The sequence below is a fragment of the Dasypus novemcinctus genome, chromosome X (assembly GCF_030445035.2).
Source record: "Dasypus novemcinctus isolate mDasNov1 chromosome X, mDasNov1.1.hap2, whole genome shotgun sequence".
Classification (NCBI taxonomy): Eukaryota; Metazoa; Chordata; class Mammalia; order Cingulata; family Dasypodidae; genus Dasypus; species Dasypus novemcinctus.
The window spans coordinates 4,717,185-4,726,099 of NC_080704.1; the positions used below are offsets into that span (position 1 = coordinate 4,717,185).

The window sequence follows — 8,915 nt, forward strand, 5'->3', positions numbered from 1 at the left end:
AGCACGAATTCACTGCCTTCCTTCGAGGTTGACCAGGTGCCCGTCTCATCAAGCCCATTTCCATTATAAACTGGGTGATGAAACCAAGTCTTCTGTCTCATTGCCTTAAGAACATTGCATACATTTTCATTTCCAGAAACTCCCCCCCACTCCATTATTGTTGAACTACATTAAAAAGCAAGAGATACCTATGAATTAAATTTAAATAATGAGATCCGTATTCTTTAATTCATGTTATTTCCCTGTAGACTTAATAGCATCTTAAATCCAAAAGGGAGAATTGAAGGCATAAAATAGAGAGAAAAAATAAGGGAATATTTTTGTGATGGAAAAGAGAAGACCTTTGGCTTTGGCAGAAGATTGTTTGTTCATGAGTGTTGATTTTATACCCACTCTTAAAAATTGAGCAATAAGAGGATGAGATTACTTTGACCTCTCTTGGGAGAATTTACAATTGACGGTCAGCTTAGCATTGAGAATTCTGAGAACCTCTTCAAAATTAAACTCCAGTGAACACAAGGGTTCAAATCCATTGTAAGTTGCAGGGGATGAATATTTGGTAAATAACTCCTTTTCAAAAAAGCCCTCAGAATCAGCTACAGAAAAGTCAGTGAAAGGTAAATTAAACTGGTGTTGGGTTTGGTTAAAATGGAGTATGAACACACCGCCTTAAATCTGCTACTGAAGACAGCTTACATGTAAAGCAACTATAGGAGGAAAGTGAAAATAGCTGGCACACTGGGGTAGAAAACCAACCCCAAAGAATGAACGTAAAATAGTGATTTCCCATTTGCTTTCCTCCTCCGTGTCCTGGCCAGCTTAAATTCCGAAACTATCTTGCAGACAGAGACAGAAAAAGTACCAAGCGATGTCTTTGGGGTGACAGTCCCAGGAAGGGGTGTAGCTCTTTAACTTTCCTGTTTCTCCACCAGCAAACCCCCACTCCAAAGCTGTGGCTGCACCACAGCCTCATTCCCCTTGTCAATCCAACTGCAAAGAGTTTGAGTTCAACTACAAAGAATGAAGGTCTGATGCCCAGAAAACTGTCCTCACTTTAGACAGCAGCTGCAAGTTTGAGGGTTCCCAGGGTCACACTCACGTCTGACTATCTGGTTACAAATTTGGCCACCCTCAGTTTGATAATTTTTCTAGAAGAGCTAAGGGATCTCAGGAAAGCGCTGGACTTAAGATGGTGTAGCAAAAAGGTACAAATCCGAACCAGCCAAAGGAAGAGGTATGTAGGGTGAGATCTGGGAAGCTTCCAAACCTGAAGCTTCCTGTGTCTACTGGGATGTCACGTGCCTGGTGCTTTTGACACATGACAATACTCAGAGAGTTCTGCCCGCCAGACAAGCTCACCCAAGTGTCAATGTTCAGAGCCAGAGCGCTTATTGACACGTTGGTCATGTGGTGGAAAGCAGCCTTCAGACTCCCTTCTCTCCCTAAAGGTTACACACATCACATGTCTCTGGTTTTTCTGGTGTGATCTGCCCCAATCCTGAGTCATCTAGTTAGCAAATACTATCAAGAGGCAGCTCACCATGAGCCTAATTAACAGTGCTCACAAAGCCTCTCCGATCACTAGGGAAATTCCAAAGGGTTTGGTGGCTTCCAGGAGCTAGCAACAAAGATGAGTCAAACAGTCTGAGGAAAACCCATTTTCAAAACATATGCAACATCACTTGGAAGCTAAAACCCCAGCTTTACAGCCAGAATACCAGGAGAAGGGGACCCTTTTAGCAGGAAGTCATGGGCTAAATGAAATAGAGGCAGAAACTAGATAAAAGGAGCCTTTATGGGAAGCAGACTTGGCCCAGTGGATAGGGCGTTTGCCTACTATATGGGAGGTCCGCGGTTCAAACCCCGGGCCTTCTTGACCGGTGTAGAGCTGGCCCATGCACAGTGCTGATGCACGCAAGGAGTGCCCTGCCACGCAGCGGTGTCCCAGCATAGAGGAGCCCCACGCACAAGGAGTGCACCCCGTAAGGAGAGCTGCCCAGTGTGAAAGAAAGTGCAACATGCCCAGGAATGGCGCTGCACACACGGAAAGCTGACACAACAAGATGACGCAACAAAAAGAGACACAGATTCCCATGCCGCTGACAACAACAGAAGTGCACAAAAGGAGAACATGCAGCAGATGAACACAGAGAACAGACAAGTGGGGCAGGAACGGGGGAAGGGAGAGAAACAAATAAAAAATAAATTAAAAAAATAAAAAAGCTTAAAAAAATAAAAATTAAAACTTTGCATGCCCCCCTCCCCAGGCTCCTTCAGAGGTGTGCATAGGTGAGACTGATTGGAATCAACATGGAAATTGCTAGGACAACTGACGGATAGGTTGGGTGCCATGTGACCTGGCCCTTAGCAGATGTGCAAATAGAATAGCGTGGAAAAGACTTCCATAACTAAACTTAAATTGGAACCCTAACCCATAAATGGCAAGATAAAACTTGTGTTCTGAAATTAACCGTATTAATTCCCTACTAAAGCCAAAAAAAAGTGCAGAAGATTTTAACAGGATCAAGTGTCTCAAAGCATAGTATTTAAAATGTCCAAGATTCCATTCAGAATTACTAGGCATGAGAACAAAAAACAAGAAAATCTCAACAATTGTCCAGAGAAAAGATAATCAGCACCTAGCAACTGGAAGGTGATACAGAAATTAGGATTACCAGACATGGCTGTGAAAGCAGTTAGTACGATCCTGTCCCAGGAAATAAGGATGTTAGTCTAGAAATACAATTTTTCTAGAACCTGAAACAAGTAGAACCCAGTGGAAGTTTTTATTACTGAATATTAAAATAAGGTAAATAAATTTTTAAAAATACTGGAGAGTTTATTTGCAGAATGGAAATGAGATAAAGAACTTGCAGATGGATCTATGGAAGCTATCTAGTCTGAATAATATATAAGAGAAAAAATTACAAATTAATAAAATGGGAAAATATTTAATGGTCTAATTATTTTTACCATTGAAATTACAAGTAGAGAAAAAGGAGCTCGTTTTTAAAAAATTGAAGAAATATTGTCTGAAAACTTCCCGAACTTAGTGAAGGATTAAATTTATAAATCTAAGAATATAGTGAGCCCTAATTAGGATGAACTGACAGAAAACCATGACTAGACCCATCAAAATCAAACTGCCGGAAAGCAAAATAGTGAAAAAATCTTGAAAGTGGCCAGAGAAAAACGATACATTGCATATAAAAACAATTATTTGAATGAATACACAGTTTTCATCAGAACTCATAAAGATCAGAAGGCACTGGAAGAATTTCTGTAAAATACGGAAAGGAAAGAACTGTCAAAGCAAAATTTATATGTAGCAAAAAATGCCCTTCAGCAATGAAGTAAAAATAAAGACATTTTCAACTGAAGGAAAACGAAAATAAATTGTCTTCAATACATTTATTTTAAAACGAAATGCAAAAGGATATACTTGAGAGTGAAGTTAGAAACCTGTGGGGAACCTGTAATGTCAAAAATGGGAAAAGTCAATAAAATAGTATCTTGGTTAATATAATAGAGCAGTTGTCTCTTCTTAAGTTCTGTTCAGTGTATGACTGTTAAGAGTAAAATAATAACACTATCTATGATTTTAATGTGGAGAGGTAACATATGGCAACTACAACATAAAGGAGAAAAGATAAAAAGACCTGAATGGCTTAAAGTATCCACTTTTACTTGAAGTGGTAAAGCATTAACTCTAGGTGGGTTGTGAAAATTTAGGGATGCTTGTTGTAATATCTGGAGAAGCAATTAAATAAAATGTAAGAGATATATTTGAAATGATAAGAGCTAACTTAAAAAGGAATACTAAAAACATCAATAATTAAAAATAAAGCTGGAAAAGGGAAATAGAGGTATAAAGGGAAGATAGGAAAACCAGAAAAAGAAAGATAGGAAAAACAGAAAAGTAATAACAAAACGGTAGACCTAATCCAAGCATATTAATGATTATTTTAAATGGCTATGGTCAAAATTCACCAATTAAAATAGGTTGTAAGATTAGATAAAAACAGTACAAAAGCAAAAAGATCCAATTATCTCCTGTCATGAAAAACTTATTTTAAATATAATGATAAAAGCAGGTGAAAGGGAAAAAAAATTGGAAAAAAATATACCATGAAAATGCTAATAAAAAAATGTGGTAGCTGAATTAATATCAAAATAGATTTTAGAACAAAAAAAAATACCATGGATTAAGAGGGACATTACGTAATTATAAAATGAATAATTCCTTACTTATTTTTAAAAATAAAGGCAAATATTTGGCAGACAATTTCAGGAATTCATCACCCTGTCAGTGGGCCTTACTTTGGAGTATATGCTCCCTAATGTAATAGGCTTAGATTCATTTATAATTTCTCTAGCCATGGCTCTTCTGATCCTTTTATTTGAACCTATAATTAGCACTATGATAGTTAAATATATGTGCTAGAGACCTAAATCTTCGACCAGTTCATATGCTGATTGAACCCTGAATCTCAGCAGAGTTGCAACACCTACTCTCCAGGTCATTCGACTCATCCAGGATAAGTAACAAAAGGATAGGTGACGCCCATCCCGATAAACAGAGTATCTACAACTTCAAGCAAGACAGTTCCATCTATCTGTCCCAAGGGATCCAAGCTCCCCCCTCTCAATAAGAAACAGAGTGGGCATCACCATCCTAAAATCCTCAAGATCGAGGAATGAACATAAGTGGGGAATGCAATTATGGACTAAAGTGGAGTTAGGATTATTCTAGCAATGGGAGGCGTGATACCATTAATATAAAGGCAGGTGTCACCAGAGGTTCTGAGGGGAGGGAGAGGGAAGAATAGGTGGAGCGTGAAGGCATTTTTGGGACATTGGAATAGTCCTGCATGACATTGTAATGACAGATACAGGCCACTATACATTTTGTCAAAACCTGTACAATTATGTGTTGCAAAGTGTCAACTATAATGTCAGCTGTAGACCAGGTTTAGTAGTAATGCTTCTGTATGTGTTCATCAATTTTAACAAATGTACCACATTAATGAAAGATGTTATTAATGGGAAAAGGAGGGCATGGGATATATGGAATCCCTTCTATATTTTTTTTCTTTATTTTGTCTTTTATTTATTACCTTTTTTTAAAGATACACAAGTCACACAAAATGTTACATAAAAAAATATAAGAGGTTCCCATATACCCCTTTCCCCAAACCCCCTACTCCTCCCACATCGACGTCTTTCATCGGTGTGGTACATTCATTGCATTTGCTGAATACATTTTGGAGCATTGCTACACAGCATGCATTATAGTTTATGTTGTAGTTTACATTCTCTCCCAGGGCATTCAAAAATATGAAATGCTTCACAAATTTGCATGTCATCTTTGCACAGGGACCATGCTAACCTTCTCTATATCATTGCAATTTTAGTATATGTGTTGCCAAAGTGAGCGCCCCTCTATTTTTGATGTAACATTTATGCAAACTAAAGCTTCTTTGAAAATAAAATAAACTTTAAAAAGGCAAATAGTTTTGATCAGAGTTCCACAGTAAAACGGAATAGACCCTTCTAATTATTAGCATAAACTTAATGTTTTCAAATATTTTCGCAAACCTCCTATGTTGAGAAAAGTGTTTTCCTATTATACATCTGTGAAAGATGGTTGTCCATCTGTTCCTGATCACTATGAAATAATGATATAATTCATAGCTCAAAGTAATTCGCCATTTAATTTGATATAAAAATGTTTCTTCCAAGTAATTATAGGGTTTCTGCTAGACTTTTATAATTTGAAAAGAAGTTATGAATGCTTAATACTAATTTCATATGCCTTTAGGATATGTGACCCAAAGATGCAAAACACTGGAAGTAATCGTCTTAATTTTTTTCATTCTATACCAAGATACTTTGCACAAATCAGTAAGTTCTCAATAAATATATGACTTCGATGTTAATAAGATTATTTTTCTAACATTACTTATCCAATACTCCCATTGACATTTTAAATGCTGTAAGAGAAGAAACAAATACAATCACTTTTTCCTTTCAAAAGAATACTCAATGGCCAGGCCATTTCTACCATGTCTAAAAAATATGGTGAAAGCAAGAGTCTAGAGGTTTTCAAGAACTGTTAAGACATTTTTACAAACCTGCATGGAAATGGCAAAAAATGTCAGTTCATGACTTTTTCATTAGTACATTTAACTTTCATTAAGCCTAATATACTGATGAAAAATGTTACCTTTATCCCAATATTGTATAATTCCTTGCCTTTTAGTAAAACTATCCTTTGTGTTATGAAATTCTAGTGAAGCAGATCATTATTTTACATGTTCTGAATTAGGACACTGGAAATCGCTCCCTCCCATTTCTTTCTCTTATTTTATGTTTGTTAAAAAACTCCTGTTCTGGCCAATGAAAAATTTGAGTAAATACTGTGTTGGAGAAATCACAAATGGAATTCATTGGGTTCAAAGACGCTGCTGCTGTAATGAAAAGAAATGCATTCATAGTTTCTGTTTCTAGGATTGCTATGTGGTGACTGAAATTCCTTACTCTTCCTTGAAACTTTACATTTCCATAACAACCTTGTTCAAGCCAGGTGTGTGGTGGTATATGTATGTATGTTTGTCTGATTTTTTGGCCTGCGTGTTGGTGTTGGTGAAATGTTAGCAAATGGCGGCAGATAATCTCTACCATATAGATCAGAAGTATCCAAAGGAACCTTGTATGATGATGGAAATGTTCTATATGTCCCCTATCCAAAATGGTAGCCACTAGCCATACATGGCTACTGAGTCCTTGAAATGTAGTATTTGTGACTGGAGAATTGAATATTTAATGTAACTTAATTTTAATTGATTAAATTTTTATTTAAATGCAGCTAGCTATACAAAACTAATGGCTCCTCAACTGGATGGCATGGCTCTGGAGTATATTACTATTGATTTACTAATACATTCTTCTTCTTATTTTAATTTAACCACAAAATTGAACATCAGACATGCATTTTCTAGCATAAAGTATTAGGTAAATTTGTGTAAAATATAAATATTTCATGGAAAATAGTTGAGATATTATACATTACATCAAATAAGTAGATTTTCTCTCTCTCATTGGACACGGCAGTGCGTTAATTATAAATTACTTATTTTCTTTGAGTGAAACTGTGTAATTTACATTCTAATAAAATATGTATCCTGCACTTTACTGACTTAAATTTGAATGAGAATAGATTTTAAAAATGAATTAAAAATAATCTTCTTTTTCATTTTAATGTCTCTCTTGAAATAAATTTTCCTCTGACAAGGCTTTCTCTTAAAATTTTCTAAAATTCCATCTCTATTTATTTTCATCACCAACATTAGCTTCATTGCTGTATTTGTATCTTACTCAGGAATTACAATCGAATTTTTCCCTCTCTCCAGAGACCATTTGTCCTTGTTCTTTTTTTCATACAATGTGTTTTTATAATAGTAATATATGCTCCAATTAAACCATGCATTTCCTTAACTTTGTCTCATTTTCTCAATTTCATTGCCTAACATTCTCTGGCAAAAGCTGGGGACCTTGAAACAAGTATTTCACATTGTCAAGGGTTTTAGGACACTGCATGTTTTCAATTACCCTTTTGTATAGTCCTAAATTGTGCTTTAAAGTCATGTTTGTGCCTGGAACAGATCTGAAGACTTAAAACCAAAGACACAAGTAAGAAAAACCTGTGATCTCAGACTACTCCATGAAGGTTATAAAAACTCAAGTCCTAGAGATTTTCATATTACTGAAGACAAAAAATCCTAATAATAATAATAATAATGGCAATAATATTTTTAATTTTTTACATTGTATCCATTGTTCCATATTTATTAATTTATTTGATTTCTCCTATACTTCTGAATGGATGTACTGTAACCTTTTCTTCTGATGATTAAACTGAGGTTTGGGGCATAGAGATTGAGTTTACCAGGCTGCAGGTAACTCAGAATGGAAGAGTTGGACTTGGCAAGCCTGAGGTTAATGTCAGAACCCACAAAAATATACTTTTCTAGAGTATGAAATTTTCAAGAATTCAGAGCAAGAAGATAAGAAACAATGTCATCCCCTGCCTTTGACTTTAGTGAGCAATTAGTAGGGCATTCTATAGCCTGACACCATTTTTCTCTCCTTCTTCAAGATAATGGAATTTATTACTTTTTATGGGCATCAGTAGCATCCAAGAACCCATGGTGTGCATTCTACAAGACAATAAAACTGAGAAAGTTCATGTTCACTTCATTAGTTGCTAACTTCGGTCCACATCCTTGCTTAGTCTGCTTTTGAGTTTGTTTACATACTTATTTAATGAATTGGATCTATGCTGTTGACTGACATTCACATGTATAGAGAATTCCAATCCTACTGTAAATACTTAGGGTCCTGAATCCTAGTAGCTATTTTAGACGGCGTGATTTTGTTGAAGGGGGCATTTCTGGAGAATGTTGAGCACCAACACGACTTTGTTTCAGTCCACTCCCCTCCGCCTCTTGGCTAATGACATCATTGCCTCACTCTCAGCACTCCCACTCAAAAGTATACATAACCCCATCTTTATTTGTTTATTTACTTATTTTATTAAGTGGTCTTTTCTTTAAAGATACATAAATCACAAAAAATGTTACATTAAAAAATATAAGAGGTTCCCACATACCCCACACCACCCCCCACCCCACTCCTCCCACATCAACAACCTCTTTCATCATCGTGGCACATTCATTGCATTTGGTGGATACATTTTGGAGCACTGCTGCACAGCATGGATTATAGTTTACATTGTAGTTTACACTTTTCCCCAGTCCATTCAGTGGGTTATGGCAGGATATATAATGTCCAGCATCTGTTCCTACAATGTCATTTGCGGCAACTTCAAGTCCTGAAAATGCCCCCACATCTCA

The 8,915-nt window shown here is 36.2% G+C and overlaps 1 non-coding gene across 1 annotated transcript; it reads right to left on the reverse strand.

Annotated features, from left to right (window-relative positions):
• Positions 1–5,331: 5,331 nt before the first annotated feature.
• Positions 5,332–5,438, reverse strand: LOC111762259 (U6 spliceosomal RNA). The gene has a single exon (XR_002795420.2). It is a non-coding gene; the product is annotated as a U6 spliceosomal RNA (small nuclear RNA).
• Between the last annotated feature and the right edge of the window lie 3,477 nt (positions 5,439–8,915).